General features: G+C 44.2%; 1 protein-coding gene across 3 annotated transcripts in view; it reads left to right on the top strand.

The window, feature by feature from the left end:
• The first annotated feature begins 11,276 nt into the window (after nucleotides 1-11,276).
• Nucleotides 11,277-14,095, top strand: part of RALY (RALY heterogeneous nuclear ribonucleoprotein) — a 272,414-nt gene continuing 269,595 nt past the window's right edge. For 2 of the 3 annotated variants that reach the window (XM_030533612.1, XM_030533615.1), the window contains exon 1: nucleotides 11,277-11,546. The gene's annotated coding sequence lies outside the window, so the exon portion shown is untranslated. The remainder of the gene's footprint in view (nucleotides 11,547-14,095) is intronic. The other variant, XM_030533616.1, reaches the window with a different exon arrangement.

Genomic DNA, 14,095 nt, shown 5'->3' with positions numbered 1-14,095 from the left:
CCCCTCATTTCTGGCTCTACCCTGGAGCCTGCACCCCCAGCTGTACCCATACCTCAATCTCCTGCCTCAGCCCGAAGCCCTCTCCCACACTCTGAACCCCTTGGCCCTGGCTCCAGCCCAGAGCCCCCTTCTGCATCCCAAACCTCTCATCTGTCACCTGGTGAAAATGAGTGAGGATGTGGGGGGATGGAGTGTGGGGGGCCTTAGAGAAGGGGTGGAGCAAGGTGGTTTGGTTTTCTGCAATTAGAAAGTTGGCAACCCTAAATAGAGAGGTGAGGTAAGAAGGAACCCAGGGAAATAGTAATGAGACTGGGCAGACCAAGGGGTCCCTGGGTTTGAATTCAGAATAGTAGGCATCCTTGGGTTTGCTTACCAGCCACTGAGCCAGTGTTTGCCCCCAGCTTGTTTGGTGGGATTTCCTTAGCCTGGGGAGGAGGTGGGGCTATATATAGGGACCTGGCCAGAGGGCTGAGTGATGGACAGAGCATCCTGAATTGTGAAGTGAGAGAGAGGATTGTCACATGAGTAACCAATGGGGTTACTTCAGGGGTGCCAGGTGAAGCAAGAACTAATTCCCAGGCCAAGCCACAAGGAGGCATATTCAGTGAGTTGAGCCCTTCAAAAGGTTATGCAAAAAAGCAGTTCAAGTCTTGGAAAACCACTTTTACTTTCATTCCCCAGAAGTGAGGGGGAAGGCAGGCACAGCGGAAAGTTACCAGGAAGAGAACAAGGGACCAGGAGGAGTTTAAATAAAGACATACAGGGACAAGGCAAGTAAAGGAAGCAGAGGGCAGGAGAGTACAAAGTCACAGAAGTTGGGTAAAGGGCTCTAGGAGGGAGAGGTCACCCAGTATGTAGTAGTCTCCTAGGGCAAGGGGGCCCTGCCTGCTTTCCTGCAGCCAGGTGCCCCAAGGACTCAGATCACAGCCTAAAGAATGCCCTGCGGTGGTGAGGAGACCGAGGCAGGGACATGCGTTTACCATATGCAGTCTTGTAGAGCACGGATCATACATGTTTAAGTATCACTGAGCATAAAGGCTGTACAAAGTGCATCTGTGTCAACTGCCCATGCCCTGAGAGCATTAAACTGTAAGGAGCAGTGTCCCACCATGGTGTTCATAGAATATCAGGGTTGGAAGGGACCTCAGGAGATCATCTAGTCCAACCCCCTGCTCAGAGCAGGACCAACTCCAGCTCAATCATCCCAGCCAGGATTTTGTCAAGCCTGACCTTAAATATCTCTAAGGAAGCAGATTCCACCACCTCCCTAGGTAACCCAGTGCAGTGCTTCACCACCCTCCTAGTGAAAAAGTTTCTCCTAATATCCAGCCTAAACCTCCCCCACTGCAACTTGAGACCATTACTCCTTGTTCTGTCATCTGGTACCACTGAGAACAGTCTAGATCCATCCTCTTTGGAACCCCCTTTCAGATAGTTGAAAGCAGGAATCAAATACTCCCTCATTCTTCTCTTCTGCAGACTAAATAATCCCAGTTCCCTCAGCCTCTCCTAATATGTCATGTGCTCCAGCACCCTAATCCTTTTTGTTGCCCTTTGCTGGACTCTTTCCAATTTTTGCAAATCCTTCTTGTAGTATGGGGCCAAAAACTTGGCACAGTACTCCAGATGAGGCCTCATCGATGTTGAACAGAGGGGAATGATCATGTCCCTCGATCTGCTGGCAATGCCCCTACTTATACAGTAACTCCTCACGTAAAGTGGTCCCGGTTAACATTGTTTTGTTGTTACATTGCTGATCAATTAGGGAACATGCTCATTTAAAGTTGTGTAATGCTCCCTTCTAATGTCTTCGGCAGCCGCCTGCTTTGTCTACTGCTTGCAGGAAGAGCAGCCCATTGCAGCTGGCTGGTGGGGGCTTGAAACGAGGGTGGATCGGCACCTCCCTATCAGCTCCCCCTATCAACTCCCGCTCCCCTAAGTTCCCTGTGCTGCAGCAGGCTAGCAATTGCAGATGTCCCTCCCCCCACTGCCATGTGCTGCTCCAGCCCTCTGCCATGGAGCTGCTCCCCGAGACTCCTGCTTGCTGTGTGGGGGGAGGGGAAGAAGAGGGGGGGCTATCAGGGTGTCCCCTTCCCCCTGCACCCCACTTACCCCATCTTCCATAGAGTAGGGGCACACACCAGGGCTCAGGACAGAGGGAGCTTGCAGCAGCTAAGGTCTCAGCAAGCTGATCTAATTAACAAGGCAGTGTACTTAAAAGAGAAATGCACATATCTCCCTCATTCCTGCTACCTTGTAGAATGAAATAGTTAACCTTTAAGGGCTCAGCCAATGGTAGTTCATCATTTAGCAGTAAGGGAAATATCCCACTCTCTGACTCCTCCACCTCAACCAAGCTTCACAACCATCATCACTGTGTGCCAGTATTAAATTGTTTGTTTCCCTGGAACGTAACTCCCTCATTTATATTAATTCTTATGGGGAAATTGGATTCACTTAACATCGTTTCGCTTAAAGTCGCATTTTTCAGGAACATAACTACAATGTTAAGTGAGGAGTTACTGTACAGCCCAAAATGCCGTTAGCCTTCTTGGCAACAAGGGTACACTGTCGACTCACATCCAGCTTCTCATCCACTGTAACCCTTAGCTCCTTTTCTGCAGAACTGCTGCCTAGCCATTTGGTCCCTAGTCTGTAGCAGTGCATGGGATTCTTCCATCCAAAGTGCAAGACTCTGCACTTGTCCTTGTTAAACCTCATCAGATTTCTTTTGGCCCAATCCTCTAATTTGTCTAGGTCCCTCTGTATCCTATCCCTACCCTCCAGCGTATCTACCACTCCTCTTAGTTTAGTGTCATCTGCAAACTTGCTGTGGTGCAGTCCACACCATCCTCCAGATCATTAATGAAGATATAGAACAAAACCAGCCCCAGGACCGACTCTTGGGGTACTCCACTTGAAACCAGCTGCCAACTAGACATGGAGCCATTGACCTCCACCCATTGATCCCGACAATCTAGCCAGTTTTCTATCCACCTTATAGTCCATTCATCCAGCCCATACTTCTTTAACTTGATGGCAAGAATACTATATCAAAAGCTTTGCTAAAGTCAAAGAATAAGACGTACACTGCTTTCCCCTTAACCACAGAGCCAGTTATCTCATCATAGAAGACAATTAGGCTAGTCAGGCATGACTTGCCCTTGGTAAATCCATGCTGACTGTTCTTGATCACTTTCCTCTCCTCTAAGTGCTTCAGAATTGATTCCTTGAGAACCTGCTTCATGATTTTTCCAGGGACTGAGGTGAGGCTGACTTGCCTGTAGTTCCTCAGCTCCTCCTTCTTCCATTTTTTAAAGATGGGCACTACATTAGCCTTTTTCCAGTCCTCTGGGACCTCCCCAGATCGCCACGAGTTTTCAAAGATAACGGCCAATGGCTCTGCAATCACATCCGCCAACTCCTTTAGCACCCTCTTGTAAACTTCGTTTTTGTGTTGTGGAAGAAGACCCCTGTTGCTTCAGCACACTGTCTTGGGGAGCCACACTGGTCCTGGGGCCAAGGGCAGGTTGGCTGAAAAGCCCCATTGATGAGAAGGGGTAGCAGACTGAGGGTCAGCACCCAGGAATTGTGCCCAAGTGGCCAAGAGAGGAATCAGGGCTGTAGTCTGCTGAGGCTCTAGGAACTTGAAACCCCTTGGGATGTAGAGCAGGGAGACTAGGATTCCCCTCCTGGCAGTACTAGTTAGTGGCCAGGAAAGGGGGCGCTCCCTAGGATCTGAGACACCCTCACTCTTAAAGAGACAGCTTGTCACCAGTTTCCAATATACTGCAGGGACAGTTCCAATATACTGTTACGAGGGACAGTTGACAAGACTAGGGCGCAGATTGCCAAGCGTGCCTGATCCTGGTTGCCTCAGGCTTTGCTTTCCTACTTGAGGATGCTTCAAAGGAGCCTGATTTTCAGAAATTGATGAGCACCTACCCTCTGAAATCCAGGGCCCTTCAGAAATCGAGGCTCCCAAAATCACTAATCACGTGGCTGAGTTCCATTTGACAGAGTGATGATGTAATCCACAGCAAAATCATCGAGACACTGTCCCTCTTTTTCAGTTCACAAATTCTTAGCAGACTGGTTTTTATCAGATGTGTTTGACATTGTTTACCAAAACATATCTAGGTCATATTATTAACTGGCATAAATAGGTGTAGCTCTCTGGACTTCAATGCAGCTTAACCCATTAACACCAGAGGAGGATCTGACCCTAGGAATTATTCTTGGTATGTAGCTTGTTTGCAAGACACTTGCTGGGCATATTCAGTCTTCAAAAATCCAAGCTGTTTTGCCTGGATGCACAAGTCACATGGTGTTTCCTGACTGGATAAATGCCACTTTCAGAATCAGGTTCCCAATGTGAATAATCACAAGGATGTATTCAAAGTCATTTTCACAAAGTGTTTCTAAAACTCATTTAAAAACTAATGTTTCTGGGAACATTACCACAAGTGAAATCATGCTGGAGCATTCTCAGCAAACCAATGAAAAAGGGATTCAAATGTAGTCCATCTGGCACCAACTGCATTAAAACCAGTCCAGCACTATCATCAAGCCACATGTGGGTGATTAAAATAATATCATATACAACTGCTTTCTATCTTAATGGAGACAATGTTGTGTGTTGGCCTAGAGATGGATTCCTGCTGCAGACTCCAGCCTAATCTGAACTTCAACAGAGTTTGGTGTTCAGATCCAGAGTTTTGATTTGTCCCGTTACAAAAATAGGTGTGAATATGAAGTTCAGATCGATAGTCAAATTCTCCCAAACTTTGAAGGTATTTGCATCTGAGATTTTGATTTAGTCTGATGTTTACATTGCAAATTTCACGGATAGGTCAGAAGACACTGCTTTAGCTTACAGTGGAGAGGTGGAAGAGATGGGTTGGAACAGTGAGAGCTTTACTCCTTTGGCATAGCAAGCAAGTAACCCAGAACAGCAGTGACTATAGCACTGGAATGGATTATCTAGGGAGGTGGTGGAATCTCCTTCCTTAGAGGTTTTTAAGGTCAAGCTTGACAAAGCCCTGGCTGGGATGATTTAGTTGGGAATTGGTCCTGCTTTGAGCAGGGAGTTGGACTAGATGACCTCTTGAGGTCCCTTCCAACTCTGATATTCTATGATTCTATGATACTGGTATATTAATGTTTCAAAGGCTTTTTTAGGTTAGAAAAGAGCTGCTTTCAAATACTGAGGCAAAGTAGAAAGTCCTTAAGGGTCATGGATGACTAGAGTTTCTAATATACTGGAGCGAATCAGGCAATGTAATTAATGTTTATATTTGACCATTTTGTGGCATAATGTAAGCTAATCTAGTCAAAAGATAGATCACAGAAGTGTCATGTCCTCTTTGCTTCCATTGTTCATAATATTCATCTGCAAGGCACATAGAGAAATACACAGCAAACAGTTTTGATAAAGTAGCTAGTGGGTGTTCTTCCTTAGTATACTGGTGTTGAGACTCGTTGGGTTACCATGATACAGTTTACTATTGTTGGTTGTTTGTATAGCAGTAAAACCAGAAGCCCTAGCTCCACTTAGGGTGACCAGACAGCAAATGTGAAAAATCGGGACAGGGGGTGGGGGGTAATAGGAGCCTATATAAGAAAAAGACCCAAAAATCGGGACATCTGGTCACCCTACCCCACTGCACTGAGTGCTGTAGAAACACATAAAAATGTGGCCCCTGCCCAGAGAGCTTACAAACCTGTTTCAAAATGGGGTAGATCAAAGTGCGCTCTGTAGCTTCTAGTGCTGGCAGCAGAGACAGCACAGATAGTTAGTATACAGCAAAGTATTATGAGGTAGACTTACACCCCAGTTCGCTAGGTTGTACAGACAAGCCCTAACTCTAAGGTGAGAGACAACAGGTGGATACAACAATCCATGGGAGGAGCACAAGGCAATAGGGATGTGATTTTTGACTAGAAATGTCTCAAAGATAATTGACTGAGGAATTGCAACACCAATGTTTTTCAGCTAGCTAAAATATTGCTGTAGTGCTTGGCTGGATCACCAATAAGCAGTTATTCAGGCTTTGCTCTACGCTTCTTTCTTGTGTTTTACATTTCATTATCAGTGTTTTCAGACGAAAATATTCCTGTTTCAGTAAATTACTGGAGGTGTTTCTTATTTTGTCAGTTAGAGACAGATTGTTTCTCTGCTCTTCTTCAAGACCTGAAACACTACCGCAATATGCCTTTCATTAGGTGGAATGGGAATGCTCTGTCATTTATAATAGTATTTCTCCCCACCTCACACTCTACTGGAATTGACACTGTGGTAATTTCCTTGGATTTTGTCACCTGTTTGACTGCACGTGTGTGTGTAAGTGTGTATATATGCACACTGCTTTTTAACGCATAGTTTCAGGCAGGTATGTGAACTTTAGGGAACCGCAGATGCTTGCTTTGCAGCTGGAGATGTTAATGACAGGACACATGGTTGCAAATGAGAGCAGTCATTCTTTAATCTCCTCGATTCATTTTTGAATGTGGGGGTGGATATTAGGGAAAGGTTTTCTCATTAGAACAAATGTCACAGATCTAAAAACCTCCCCATTTATATTCCTTCTAATGTTCTTCTGCTTGAGCAAGTGAGTTCTTAATGTCGATTTTAATTAAAGCATTTAAACCAGATTGCAGCTGTGCATCTAATGAATGGACTAAAGGGTCACTGAATGTTTGTTTTCCACTCTTCCCAAGGAGCAACATTTGTTGTTTGAGCCAGGTGGACTCCAATCCACCCCTTCGAGGTCGCTAGCGTGTCTTGTTTCTTTTTGGTTTCCCTTTACAAAAAAAAATGAAATACTCCATAAGAAACAAAAAGCAAGGTCTGGCAGGAAAGAGGATTCTGTGTTTACAATACAAATAATAAAGACCTCAGATCTCTTGCAAAAGGCTGGTTGGGAGCTTCAGCTTTTCATGTTTCCCTAGGTCACCACTGAACTTTCTTTCTTGCTGCCTTTCTAGTGTTGTTCAATATTTCTCCCTCTTTGCAGCTAACCAGTCTCAGGATCACTGTCCTCAGGCTTCAGCACCTGCTATTTGCAGGCTCTCAGATCTCATAATCTCCCCAGAAAGCTCCTAATTTCCCTCTTGGTCTAAACTGGCTCCTTCCTTCATCTCCACTGCTACCTCCTGGAAAGCTAGAGATGTTCATTGATGTAAACCCATAGGAAGCTTGTGTGAGAAGAACATGGTGTTGGCTTTCCCAGGGTAATCCAGAAAATCCTCTTTGACTCTGGATGCTTTGCGCCAGGGCTGCTGTGCTAGTGCCTGCCATATTACAGAAGGGCAATCACTACTCTTTTGTGAAAACTATTGTTGCAGCGTGGAGAGATCACAGAAAGGAGCGTCTGCAAAGCAGGAAACTAACATTGGATCAGTGATTACCCCTTAGCCTTCCGTTCTGTTCTTTTCCTGTTTCCACCAGGACAGTTACATCATGGACAGTGCCAGTGCAAGCTTCCTCACCCAGCCACCACAAGGGTGAGACCATGCTGTGGCTCCTCAGAGATAGGCTGGGGAATTGCGGACAGAGAAGGTTGATACCTGCTGGTCTCTGTCTCTTGCTTCTCTGCTCTATGTCCTTTCTGACCCAGGCAAAGCTGATCAAGGAAAGGAGTCAAATGCCAAGCACCCAAAGCCAGTGGGAACAGCAGGTCTCCATATATGACACACACACATATATATAAAAGTCACAGGACCAGATTCTTGGCTGCTGTAAATCAGAGGGCTCCACTGAAGTCAACAAGGCTACACTGATTGCATCAACTCTGGTCCATCGTCCCTTTCCCTGTGTTAGTCATCTCAAGATTCACCAATAAAGATGAAAGAATTTTTAAAATCTGACAATCTTCATCGTTCTTGCTGCTGTGTAATGCTGTGTCCAAGTGGGTTATTGGCAGTGGGGAGCAAACCTGGAACCTCTGGGTCTTACTGCATGAAATTCTGCTGCCTGAGCTAAAAGACAGGATTCTATCAAGCAAGGCTATACCAGGCTCATCAATCTCTAAATGTGCCCAGTCACCACTAGAAAGGGTTAGAGTGCCACATCGAAGGGGTATGAAGTGTATTTGTTCACTCAGTTCCATTCAGTTTTCAGAGTGAGAAAAACACTAGACAGTTTCACTTTCTAGCACTCAACTACTAGCACAATACTGTACCAGAATTTTAGCTGGTTAACTCTTTTTTTTAACTGAAAAATCCGTTAGTAAAATATGGCTTCTGTGATAATGTTCACTTGGAAAACACCAACTTCAACAAAATACTTTGATTTGCCTCTTGGAAAAAATCAAAATAGAGTTAACTTTGAATCATTATGAAAAGAAACATTTGTTCGCAGTTTGAATTTACTAATATACATATATATAAAACATTAAGAGGTAGAACATGGTGCATGAGAGATGTAGTCCTGTCAGGGAGCCTCGCCTAGAGAGGCATCATTTCAGAATGAAAAGATTTTGGTTTTCAGCTGAAGTATTTCTTTTCTTTGCTCAGTTTGACATCTCCCACCCCACTTTTTGGCCAGCTCTAAGTGCGATCCCCCTTCTATAGATAGAGAAACTGTGGCTCAGAGAAATGTCACTTGGCCAAGATCATAGACAAAGGCAGAGCTGGAAACAGAGAAGTCTTTTAATTCACAGCTCGATAATCTACTCTCTTGATAACATGTTCTCCGGACAATAGCTGACTGCATATGAGAAAAATAGACACTTCCTTTCTTAAGAGTCTACTTTTGAACTAGTGTATATACCAGGGGTCGGCAACCTTTCAGAAGTGGGGTGCCGAGTCTTCATTTATTCACTCTGATTTAAGGTTTCGCGTGCCAGTAATACATTTTAACGTTTTTAGAAGTTCTCTTTCTATAAGTCTATAATATAAAACTAAACCATTGTTGTATGTAAAGTAAATAAGGTTTTTAAAATGTTTAAGAAGCTTCATTTAAAATTAAATTAAAATGCAGAGCTCCCCAGACCGGTGGCCAGGACCTGGGCAGTGTGAGTGCCACTGAAAATCAGCTCATGTACTGCCTTTGGCACGCGTGCCGTAGCTTGCCTACCCCTGGTTATGTACCCTGACATAGCCTCATTACTAGAAAGCACTATGCCCAGGAGCTCCTTCCATTGGTAGAAAACACTGTGCTAAATACTGTTTGCATGATCAAACACTAAAAGACCAACACGGAAGCAACTGGGAAACCCAAGAAAGGAGCTAACTCTATCTTGACTGTTAATTATCCATTCACTCCTTGCAGGTATCTCAAATGCTCCAGTAATGGCTCGAAACAGTGCAGACGGCAAGCAGTAGCATTAGGGAATGGTACTGCAGTACACACATGGATTTCACACAGGAGAGTCACTCTGAGGTGGTTCACTGTGCCTAGGACTGCATTTGGTCCATTGCAGTGCACCAGAACACTTCAGAACTTTGAGGCTGATCCCATCACCATTACTCACAGGAGTAATCCTCAGTCATGCACACAGTCCCAGAGTCTTCAATGGCACTACACACATGTATCAAGGTTACTCTGTTATATTGTATTATTTACACACCAGAGGTGACGGTCACACTTCACAAACAAAAGAGATGGGGTGGGAAATCTTGACCCTATTGAAAGCAGTGGCAAAATTTCAGTAGGGTCAAGATTTCACCCGTGGTTCCTGTCTAACTTAGGATTCTCTGTAGCAGCCACCACTGTACTATCCTGGCCCAAAGAAGCAACCATCTGAGTCCAATTCTGCCAAAAATGTTAATCTTTTTTATTTCAATAAGACTTCTCACTTGAATAGGGGTTTACAGGACTGGACCAAGAGTTGCATAATTAACCTGTGGAACACTCTTCCACAGGACATTACTAAAGCCAAGAGATTAACAGGGATTGCTAAAGGGTTATTTATTTATGAGTAATAGCATATACTTAGGCTTGGAAGGATTCAATTTTATTGGTAAATGCCAATTTCACCATACACATAAACCAATGAAAAATATTTCCATTGATCATAATTGAAATGTATAAAGTAAGAAATATGCTGCTTGAGATTTATTAGTTTGCTTTAAGGCTATTGACCTTGTATATTTTGCCACGTGATGTTGACCATTTGTGTTTTAATAGTTACAAAGCCACAATTTGTTGCATCTCAACATCTATGGCCATTAAATAATATTCTGTCTCCCGTAATTTCCCAAAACTCTGAAGATTTAAACTGATGAAAATAATACAGCTTTAACACGAAGATATCATCTGTCAAAATTATAACAAAAAGCAAAAGCAAATTCTGCCATGCCTCCAGCCCAGCTACCATTCCTTTACACAGGGGAATTTTAAACATAAAAGAGATTTAAACCCTCATTCTTCAGGTCATAAGTCAAGGTATAGCTGAGAGGAGATAAGAAAAAACTTCCCCAGTAGGCAGACAGCTCTGTAATTGTGCTTTTTCATACATCTCGCACCTTCTTCTGCAACGACAGGTCCTGGCCTCTGTCTGAGATGGAGCCTGAGTCTGAGCCAATCTGGCAATTGCTATTTTCCTAAATTACTTGGGTGAGTAAAGTTCACACCACTGGGCCCCTTTTAGTCTGTTCACCATGGGCTTGATCCTGCAAGTCCATACTCATTTCAGTGGTCCTTGCTCACGCAAAAAGTCCCATTCATTTCAGCCAAGCTACTACCTTGAGTAAGGAGAACTGCTCAAGAGAGTAAGGGCTCTCTGGATCAGACCTTACGGCCAGCTGTGCATGGTGCACAAGAGGATGGAACTGAGTCTCTTCTCTCTGCCATAGGAGTTCTAGGCTATGTGGGCTGAGCTGTGCGTCTTCCCTGCAGCATGCCTGCCCCGCTGGGTGCCCCCCACTGCTAACCAGCCCTCTCCTCTGAAGAGCAAGCCAATCCCTTCTTGCAAGGATCCAGCCATTGCCACCCACGGCAAGTGCAGGGCAGTCCAACAGGAGGTCCCACTGTGATTACATTGCTCCCTGAAGGGGATCACATCTGGGACACAATCAAGCAGAGATTAGTTCTCAGCTTCAGCTGCCAGACCCCTCCTCCCTGCTCCGGGCTTCCTCCCTCCCCCTCTCGGAGCTGGCCTTTTCCATCAGCAGTCCGGGGGAGAGACGCTTCCCCACTCCCAGATGCTGGGCATAGTCAGACCCTCCCAGGCGGGGGGAGCTTTTAAAGCAGTGTAACCGCGCCCCGAGAAGAGCTAGGCACCCACAGGCTGCTCCGCAGCATCTCTGCAGGGCAGGGGAGAGGAGACTGGGGGGCTCCTTTCTCCCCCTCCCCGGCCCCGGCAATGGTATGAGCAGCGGGGAGGGCTCTCAGCTGCCGGATTCAGCGCTGCTGCTATCAGTGACTTCGCTGCTCCCTAGAGTAGAGGAGAGGCGCTGGCTCGGAGGGGCGGCAGTAGCCAGGGCTGCTACTGCTACTGCTTTTCTGTGTGTGTGCTGGGCTGGTTTTCACTTTTTCCTCCTCCCCTTTCTCGCTCACTTCTTCTTCTTTGACATTTTTACCTCTGACATTTTCTTGCTTGGTGAGTATTTTTTTTTCTTCTTTCTTCTTGGGCTGCTTTCCCCCTCTCCCCCCAGGCTTTTTCTTTTACTGAATTAATCATGATTTTTAAAAACATCTTTTCAATAAAAGGTTTATGGGTTTTTTTTTCTTTTCAATCAGACCCTTTCTGTCTCTTTGTTTCTGCCACTTGCCCTGTGAGGTGTTGCAATTAAACTTGCTTTCTGATACACCCACTGATTTTTCCTTCCTTTGATCCCTCTTATTTTTCCTTTTATAAAAACAAAATACGCTCCTTGTGTTTTGAAAGTGGGTTTGTTTTAAGCTCTGCTCTGTTTTCAGAGGCATTTGTCCTTCTTGTTGCAGGTGCCAGTGTTTGAATGCTGTGTGTGGTTTCTTCTTTCTCTTAACTTTTACATTTTGTCCTCCACACCCCTGCTTTTTTTTCCCCTTGGATATTACAGCTTTGGGTCTTGCAAAAATACATAGAATCTTCTTGGAAGAACATTTAAAAAATGGATGTGTTGGTGGAAATGAGAATTCCCCCTCTTCTCCTTTTTTTTTAAAAAAACCTGTTATTTGGAAGTGATTTTCTTGGGAGTATTGTCCTGACTCAATGTTTTTCACCTGTCTAGTAATGTGGGGAGAACAGGAAGGGGAAAAGAGGACAGAGGCATCAACAGCAGTAGGCTGGAGGATGAGAAACTTTCATGTTTCAAAAACTATGTGTGAAATCCTGGCCCCACTGAAGTCAATGGTAAAGCACCCATTGACTTGAAAGGGGCCAGATTTCACCAGCAAAGTGTGGGATAAAACCTTTCCTACCGTAATCCACTATGAGGGAAACAATAAACCATTTCTGATTGGATGCTATACCATTCCCTGTGTCTCAGCGCTATACTGATGGAAATATATCGACCCAGGTGTGTGTGTTGTTTTTTTTTGTCATGTATCTTTGATGCTGGATTTGCTTGTTATGTCCAAAAGAACACTTCTATCCATTATTGCAATCAGGGGTGCTGTTTGGAAAAGTAGTAGTGAGTGAAATGATAACAGATTATCTTATCGCTCTTGTAAAATTTAAGCCCTGTGCTCTCTGTGGCTACGATTGCTATTGTGCCTGTTGGAACTTATTTAAGATTTTTTGTGCTGACTGAATAGACTCTGAATGCGCTAATCAAATCCCATGTCGGCTTGAACCACACCTGAACAAAAGTGCTTTCTTTGTAGCAAATGGGGGCTTGAAATAAATCTTTCGCCTGTTATTGTTAAAACACTTGTTTATTTGTTGTTTTTTAAGCAGTAGTTTCCTAACATACAACAGTTGAAGCTGACAGATTGCCACTGCTATATCTGTACTGGCAATTTCAGTGGCCATTGGCGACAAACAAAAATCCACTTTTCATACAAAATTGCTCTCTCAACGGCTTGGTGGTTTGTGTTGGATTTCATTTGAGGCTGGTCTCCGATTCTGGTTGAGTAAACCAGATTAGAGAGAAACTATGCCTATTTATAAAGATATTCCCACCTCTAATCTCTTCCATGTCTGATGACCTTCTGTAAACTAAGACACCAAATTCATCTGTATGAACATGAATCTTTCTCACGTCTTTGTTTCCTTTGCAGTAAAGTGAGAACTGTAGATGGTTTAAAGTTACTTCTGAGAAGATTGCACTGAGCTTCAAACAGGCTTTCCCACTTCCCTGCAGACTGTCCATGCTTGGTAGCTCTCCTCTTTGAACTTTAAAGGGTGGAGGGCTTTAAGGCAGCATTTGACAGCTCCTGAGGCAGGATGCATCCTGTGTCATATTAAACAGGTTGTTATTGACTTGCCTTTTGTGAGTAGGTGCCATAAGCATGCTAATCAATAGCCTATGTCAGTGTGTGGTACCCAGGAGGGAGCTGTTATGGGAGACATCTGCATGACAGTGGTCTCCTGAGCAGGAGAGAGCGGTGCAGGGGCTCAGACCTGTATTTGCTAAGGAGCTAAATCCCTCAAGTCATCTTCCTCTGTTTTAGATTAAGGGCTGGGGGTGTTCAGATGGGTTTTTGTATCATCTCATTTTGCTGTTTCTTATGATTTGGGTCTCATTTTAATTGGGAAAAAGTTTCATGTCATTGGACTAAAGACAGCAGTGGAAGGAGCTTCTAAGCAATGTAGAATTTCTTGCATCTTTTAACTGAGCTTTCTCTTCCTCCCCTGAGGGAGGGGGGAGATGACTAAAATGCACACGTTTTGTGACCAAAATCTAGACACTGTTGCACCAAAGTAGTGTAAAAAGAAAAAAAGCTCTTTGGAGTAGGTAGGTTGCAAGAGATTCTAATGATCACTTGTCACAACGATTATTCCTCATATTCCTATATGTTTTTAAGACCTTTTTTTTAAAGCCGAATTAGGTTTGTTTGAACCTGAGATTTTTCTTCATGAATGGAATATAGTAAGACAGGTATTCATTTAGTTCTCAGTGCTGTGCCAATGAAAGATTGCCTGTATGTTGGCTCTGACTGTCAAGATAACATTGTCAATGGATTTTAAGGGAATGGCAAAGCAAAGAAGGTGTCTTTTAAGAA

This window comes from Gopherus evgoodei, chromosome 14 (genome assembly GCF_007399415.2).
Source record: "Gopherus evgoodei ecotype Sinaloan lineage chromosome 14, rGopEvg1_v1.p, whole genome shotgun sequence".
Classification (NCBI taxonomy): Eukaryota; Metazoa; Chordata; order Testudines; family Testudinidae; genus Gopherus; species Gopherus evgoodei.
This window is presented reverse-complemented; position numbering and strand designations above follow the sequence as displayed.